Raw genomic sequence first — 8,456 nt, forward strand, 5'->3', positions numbered from 1 at the left:
TGGCAAAGGGTTGACTTTAGATAGTTACAGGACAAAGGTTTTTAGCGTTTCCTTGCAAAAAAAGTTTAATATTTTAATGGAGTAATACATGAAATTTATATGAGGATTTAAATAGTAAATATACTAACACCCTTTAAAACTCACTTAGGATCATTAATTTATCACTTATCGTGTAACATTTTCCTTCATGTAAAGCAATAATTATTCTGATTATCTTGATGGTTGTGTTACCGTCGTCAGTATTAGTACATATTAGTGCCTGTACTCTATGAATTACGATTTTTTTGTATATATGTAAACGTATATATGGAGTTAAAATTTATAATTACGTTATTAAATAACTAATCATAAATTATATCCATATATTTACCTCACAAACCTAACATATAATATTCACATGCTGCTAAACCAGAATAAATTATCAGTAACAATAATATAGAACAATTTTCCTTTTCTTAAACATATAACCGGTTAGTTGCTTTGGTGATCTATTTTTCTCCAAATGCTTGAAATCCGTCTTATTTTTTCAAATAAATATAAAATTATAGCTGTTTTACAAAACTATGGTTTTTATTTTTTTTTTCTAAAACAATGCAGAGTTTATTTTCAGTCAGCAAAACTCTTAATGTTTTAACTCAATCGAACATGTTATTCATGATAAGCTTATAGTATATTTTTGAAAGGAATAAATTTACCGAAAATTGCATACATTTGATTCTATCTATTCCAACAAACCTAATGATGATAGAACAAACCAACTTTGGTATTCCAATGGGAAGGTAAAATTGTCGTTATATAATTTTAAGGCTAGTATAATTATTCGTACGAATCATGCAGTTTTTAAATTCTCTTCTGTGCCCGGCGCGCAATCAGAATGTACTGGCTGAAATTAATTGCAGCCTGGCTACAACCAGTAGCACCTGCAAAACAAGAACGAAATTACAACAGCCCTAACCTACCCTCGCTGTCGTCCTCACTTTTTGGCCTACGGTACCTCAGAGTCCAACTTCTGCAACTTCTACATAACCTCGATAGGTAATTAGTAAATAAGTAGTAAATTATGTAGTCAGAATTACCAATATGACATAGTTAAATCTTTTGTTAGGCGTTGCCGGGGAGAAACCAAGGGCTTTAGGATGTAGTTTTAAAACTTAATACGTCGGGTTTTCCTCCAAAGGAACCGGCATTCAACTTGTTGAAGCAAAATCACAAATTCACGTGGTTCTAAATTGTTAAAATTATTCCCTGCTGTCAATTCGAGTAATTTATTCCAAATTGCATTACTTCGATCAAGATTTCATACTCCACAGTTAGTTCGTTATTAGTTGTTCATTTCGAAGCAATTCTTACATTTTCAGGTGGAGGTATAGTTATAAGGTTTCCAAGTTATAAATTAGTAAATCACAGCTCATCAGAAGCTGGCTTATGGTGTTTATGGCAATGGGCACGATCAACCTCAGGGTAAAACCTTTCCTTTAAACTAGACGATTACAGCCCTTCCTAATTCCTCAATCAGACAATTATTATTTTATTAAATATTTCCACGTCTATAAATAAATGTTCCTCATCTATCCACCCAACCTTTCCATTATTCCACAGACACACCCCACCAGTTTCAATCAGTAACAACCAGTCGCGAATTCTCATCAATCGTTTCAAATTGGTAGCAAACTCAAATTCCCGTACCTTGCAAAATATGTGTTAAAAAAATAGTTTAAACTACAGTAAAATCGATTCTCTATTAATAAATCAATTATTTAAATCACAAGTTTACGTACATAATCAACCACAGTGAAATCAATCAGCATACGCAAATTTCCAACCAAATAATTACCACTTAATCAGCTTCTGCAGTAATTGAAACTAACTAAATTTTGATTAACGACACGATAACCTCGGTAAGTATGTTATTTTTGGCATTTTAATATGCATTTAACTAATACAGTTATCGACAACATTTCCTGTATATTGAGAATTCTATATAATTGAAACGTGTTCGCTTACAAATCTAAACTCAATCTTCATATTGTACACAATTATGAAATGTTTTTAAAAATAGGTTAATGATTAATACCCCCACCGCAGCAAACGTGCAGACTAAGCGAATTCATATTTTCCTGGCTGAATTTCTACTAAAATATTCCCTTAAAATTATCAGTTTAATTTGCTATTTCAAAAACATAAATTTTAATGTAGAGTACTAAGGTTTGCTGATACAGAGAAGGTAATGAGGTGTTTTTTTTTTATAGAAATTTCGATAGCTTAGTATGAAATAAACAAAATTATTTATTCTCCATAAAATTAACATGGGAATTTTAAATTATAAATTGTTTGAATACCTCTGTAACCGGCATACAATAACGCTTCAGTAAAAACTTATTTAGTTTTTTAATCTCTACAAAATGGTTTGGATATAAATTGTGAAATTTTGTGTATTTAGGGTCGAAAAAAAAAAAAAAAAACAATTCTTATATATTGTATAGAGTATGTTTTTACAAACAAGATCTTTTTAATTTCTTATTTTAACTGGAACAAATTATTCTTATAACTAAAACAATTTTACCATCATTAGATATAAATGATTAAATATAGATAATTTGCTGTACGATATTTATTTAGTGTGTATTGCATTGGGAAAATTATTTAAATATACTAAGTCCAAATTCAATTGATTACATGTTAGTACCAAGGTGAGGTAAAATGAGTCACATCCTCTAATTACTTGTTTTAGTGCACTTGAGTCCCAACTAATTAAAACTGACTTATTTGCTTGTATTTTAGAAACACTTAAAAATACATTACGATACTACATGAATATATGTTACAATATTGTAGCACCTAGATGGGGGAATAAATGGTAACCAACGATTTGAAATTTTTACTGGAGAAATAAAATACAGTAGGATGAAAACGTAAATTTACGGTGTAATTTTTTACTAAAATTATTATATAAATAATAATATTCGACTATTTGTAAACAAATCCAACAAACTGCTATACAACATGTGTTAATAATCAAACTAATTAAAATCTACACGCATAATCTCATAAAGCACACAAACATATCGCGTAATAAAGCATTTAACATCTACTAACTTCGTTACCGTAGATTATTTACAAGAAATAACAATTGTATCAAATATATTATTGTTTTGACTATTGATTTTTCAATTTTGCATTGGACTGGTTGATGGCTAGTGGGACAGGTAGAAATCGATGATAAAAAAAATCATTGTCTTTTGTATTAATTGTCTTGAAAATAATCATAAATTAAGTGTAATATATTTCCTTGTTGTATTGTAAGGCATCTATAATAACTGCTTCTGTAAATTACAACCAATACCTAAAATGCTAACTAATTGGTTTTATGTGCTACTGACCTGCTTTAAATTAATTGGAACCGATTTTATACCTCTGTCTATTTCCATTTGGTCACATGCTTTTTCCTACTACTATATAAGCAGCATGTTTTATTGGTGGTTCTAAGGCCTCATTGTAAATTCTAACTCGCCTAACTACTTGAAATTCTAATTATGCCGAAAGTTTTATCAGGACTAATTGTTAAATGATGATCAATCCTAGCTTAGTTCTTGGCCACGCCTCGGTTCTAAGTATACAATCCATTATGCATGAGCCATGGTCGGCGAGTTGTTGAAGCAGTTAATGCTAGAGTAATAGCCGCTTGTTCTGACTAAGTAATTTCTACAGCTCCGCTGCGGTTTGGTGCGTTGCTGATTTTCCTCATCAATGGCGGATTGTTAAATTTGGTTTGAGCTTATTGCTATATGGAATATTAAATTAAATCTGTTATTAACTAGCTTTTTTGTTGTTATATTCGTGCAAACATTTTCTCGGGTGGATTAAAACAGCCCTATTTACAACACACTTTTCCTGCACGGGAGTTCGCATCTGTTGCCAAGACAGCTCAGCTAACAATGGCTGGATGAAATCCCAGCGTTTGTGATAAGGGAATGCACTAGACTAAAGGTCACATAATGCCGTGATTTCACAACTTGTTTTATATACTTGTACTATATGGATCTTGTTTTATATTCTTTTGTTGTACAACTGATTATAGTAATTAATTGGTTTGAACATGGTTAAAAATGCAATGAAAAATATTAAACATTTTACTTTGACATTTAAAAATATCGACAAGCCTTTTTTTATAACAGATTGTAACATTCCCAACCCACGTCAAAGGACATTTGTTTATGAACCTTTTTGTACAACATGTTTGATGTCCACTTAAAACGTGAAACTAGTTTACCAAACATCGGATCAGCTCAACGATGTAAAGAACATAGATGGTTCCGCTGTCTAGGCTCCAGTTTCCTTACATGTCAATAAGAAAAATTCAAGTCTTTGTGACGAGATTCGACCACAAAAAAACATTTTTTTTTTATAAATATTACTGTATGAACATATGTAAATGATCACAGCTGTGGGTTCAGGGTGTAAGTATATTTACCTGAATCTGACACACAGCCGCACCATTATTGATACAGTAATAATATTACAGTGTTATTTATTAGTAAAACGTATGTTTGCGTTCGTATCTTGTTTATGTGTTGTGAAGACTGTTTTATGACCTCCAAGGAGTTACAACGACGTCTAGGTTTGACAATGACACCTTAAGCGTGACGAAACCGGTAGCCATTAGACTACCAAGGAGGTATTTACACTCTAGAATAGTAAGTTGGTAAGTAACCCTCAATAAATTTTACAAAACCTCAAAAATTATATTTAAGTTTATACCATGCACTAATTATTTTAAATTTATTATTTACACATTATTTACTACATTTATTTTACTACGCAAAAGGTGTTTAATGAACAATTAGTATATTTGCATCATTTATTTATGTTCACACGATTTATATACTACAGTATAACTTATAGTCTAATAAAGGTAAGATGTAATAGGTTGTAAATAAATCAAAATTGAATCTTAAAAAAAACTAGTGTCAATTTTTAAATTGAAATATTGGTTAAAAAATAAAAACTTTTTAATGTGAATCATAACAAGATAATTACACATTTACTTTATTATACACATATACAGTACTCCAAACTGCATAATATAATTGTAAGTTAGCGGTGGTTTCTTATTAGGGACCAAATAAAGAGTTGTATTAAAATAAGGAAGTGAAATTCTACAGAACCACTTCAAAACTTGTCAAATTAAATTAAAACGTACAAAAGCATCAACAAATAAAATTACAGCTTAGCTAAAGAAAACATCCGGCACAAAGATTAACCTAAATAAACAGTGAATTCATAAAAATATGAAACAGGGGTGGTTATATTGTACTTAATAACATTTAAACGGTTACTAATGAATATTAAAAACCCATATTTGGAAGAAACATGAGTCCTTTATACTTTTTTTGAATGACATATTAATTAATGACAATTAATTGAATGACATACATAACATATTAATTTATTCTAAAATAATCGATAGCGTGACGTAAACAAAAATGTATCCAAAGTAAAATTAGGTATTGATAATTAATTATCGAAAATGTTTAATTATGGGCAAAATGTTTGACACTGAAATAAATAATAAACACAATTGATTGTGAGTTGCATGTAATCCTCTTTTAACATACAGGATAATATGTCCGGATTATTAGTTATAATTGATTACTTAGTACAGTTTCCGTTTGAATTTAAATTGATAACAGTTTACTCGTACAGTAGTTTAGTTTTTTATTACATTTTAACCTACCTAAAATTATGTGTAATTGTATCGTGCGATTAAAAAAAAGTATAATTTTCTAAATTGTATCACTGATTATAATGTAGTTACATTTTCATGACCTAATGGATAACATAATTGATGTAGTAAATTTGTACATCAGGCAAGACTAAGTGGTCTTCATCGTAGAAGACAGCTTTTCTCGACCAACAAAACGTCAAACTGTCAAGCTCCGTTTTTAATTACTTGTCCACTTTATTTCCAGGCAACCTTCAGTACATTAAATGTTGTTCAAGCTAAACAAACAAATCATCCATAAAATATTTTAAATTATTTGTAGTTATTTTTGCTAAAACATCTTGTCCATATTATCAGGAAAATAGAACACATTAGAAAATATAGTTTGGATTTCATTCTTTCGAACTACTATTCTAATTGTGTTAATGTTTAATCAAGTTTATTGAAAAGGTGATATTTTTAAAGCTAAAACCATAATATTAGGATGCAAATTATTTTAAATATTCTATATTATTACATCGCAGTTCTCATAAATAACCTTATTGTATTATAAAAGTGACAAAGTAATGTCCGGTATTAATCCGTAGTGCTTGCAAGGTACAGAACACAGGTTACAAGTGGAACAGTGTGGCAGGGAGAATTGATAGTGCAGCAAAGATCATGCAGAGTTTAAATGGGGGTGGTAGGGTAAGTATTTAGCACTAGCGGGAAGGAAACAGGCCTAAAGCTTCCAACCAAGGTCCATGACAGGTCTGTCCCGGCATATCATGTGTTGTTTAAAAACACATACCTACGTATACAGCACTAATAACAGTGTTCACTGTGGCAGTGACAGTAATAAGTTTTCAAGTAAAACTATTATAAACAAATAAACTCGTTTAAATAGTTGACTTTAACTAGCATTCGCAGTTAAATGAACAAATTCGAGAAAATGTAATATACTGTATTTTAACCAGACAAATAGTCTTGCGAACCCCACTTATTTTCTGACCACGGTTTCATCTCTCTCTTTGAATGTAATACATTTTATTTAGAGTTCTTGTTGACTTTAAATGAAATGTAGATTGATACGTAAATTATATCAAATTATTTATTTGTAAACAACCATAAATTATGTCATTTAAAAAGTAAAATTATAGATCTATCAGTGGTTCATGACAAATATGCCAACGTAGTAGCTTGATGGTATTCCATTTGCAATTTGTTTTTTACTTAAAATATACCACACACCTGTAAGCAGTGTTAAATTTAATTTTACCGATGTTTCAATTCAAATATAACATTTTTAATCCCTTAATGGTCAGATTTGAGGTTCATTTTACCTCTGGTCATAGTAAAGCAAAGACAATGTTTATATAATCTGTGATACAGACAAATGTCTATTTTTACCTTAAAGTGTGGTACTCTTAAACAAAAAAAAAAAACAATTCTAGGTCGTTTCTTTACTGTTTTCTTTAATCCACTTGATGTCGCGTTAGGTAAACTTTATAATGAAGGTCTAGATCTCTTGATACTCTTTACTTTGTTACAAATGTCTTTAAATCGGTTGTCCTTATTTTAAGTAAAGTTTTAATCCATTCATACATTGATTATACATTCAATCATCCTTAAACTTAAAATGTTTTTTTTTCTAGATCTACCATAACAAGAAACCTCTGCTTACATTAAAACAACTTTAACATGATAACACAACTACGTACAGAAACTTTTGCTGATTTATTAATTAAAATACTGTAGATAATATATCAACTAAACATTTCAATTGTTATCATTATAAGGGAGCTTAAACTGTCATGTTGGTTTGAGTGATTAGATATCAACTCATAATCCAGCCCTTTGATTAGAGAATAATAAAATGCCAAATTTGCGACGTTTTGAAGCTGTTCCAATATTAATTTTGCTTACGGACTTGTTTATATTTGTTTGAAACTAAATGGTAAATATTGAATCAGTCTGTTACTTAAACTTGAGTAGACATTCATTGGAAATAAAACCTTTTGGCTAATTCAGCATTAAATTTCAATTAAACTATTTAGTTACTTATCCATAAATATGTATCAATATAAATATGTATGTATAAATATGTAAATATATTGCCTAATTTATCACATATAAGGTCTATAAAAATAAGCTTTAAATAACAATCTGTTTGTTTATATAATTGCACAATGGTACCGTATTGATACCGTACAGCTGGTATTTGGCTAGTCCAAATATAACATATTGTTTAAAGTATTAAACACAAAAACGTATAAATATTATAAAATGATTAAAGACAACATTTAATAATATTCAAAAATTAAAATATATTCAATTTGCTAAGTTAATTCTATAGTAATTACCATCAGAAGCGGCGATCATGTACAATAACTGATTTAAGAACATTTCAAGCAATAAGAAAACAGTTACAACTAATCAATCAATACTAACTGATTATGGGGATTGAAAATCTATAGGCAGGTTACTAAAATTTGTGGTAAATAGTAACAATTTTTTAAATTAATTTTATTTATATAGATAGTATCCGATTTACTAAGTGGATACTATTAATTTATATCTTAATCTTACTAATATCAATATATATCTTAAGACGGGATGTAAGAAGCCATCTTCAAGGAAGAAATAAATCTGGAAAATTCAATCAACATGTGTTAGCTAATGACCACTAATCCGAGAAAATTGTGAACCGCCTTTTCTGCTCTGCATTACTCCTGAAAAATTAGGAATTGGAAGA

Source organism: Macrosteles quadrilineatus, unplaced genomic scaffold, assembly GCF_028750875.1.
Source record: "Macrosteles quadrilineatus isolate MER2022 unplaced genomic scaffold, UCM_ALF_1.0 Scaffold_6__1_contigs__length_79288215, whole genome shotgun sequence".
NCBI classification, from domain to species: Eukaryota; Metazoa; Arthropoda; class Insecta; order Hemiptera; family Cicadellidae; genus Macrosteles; species Macrosteles quadrilineatus.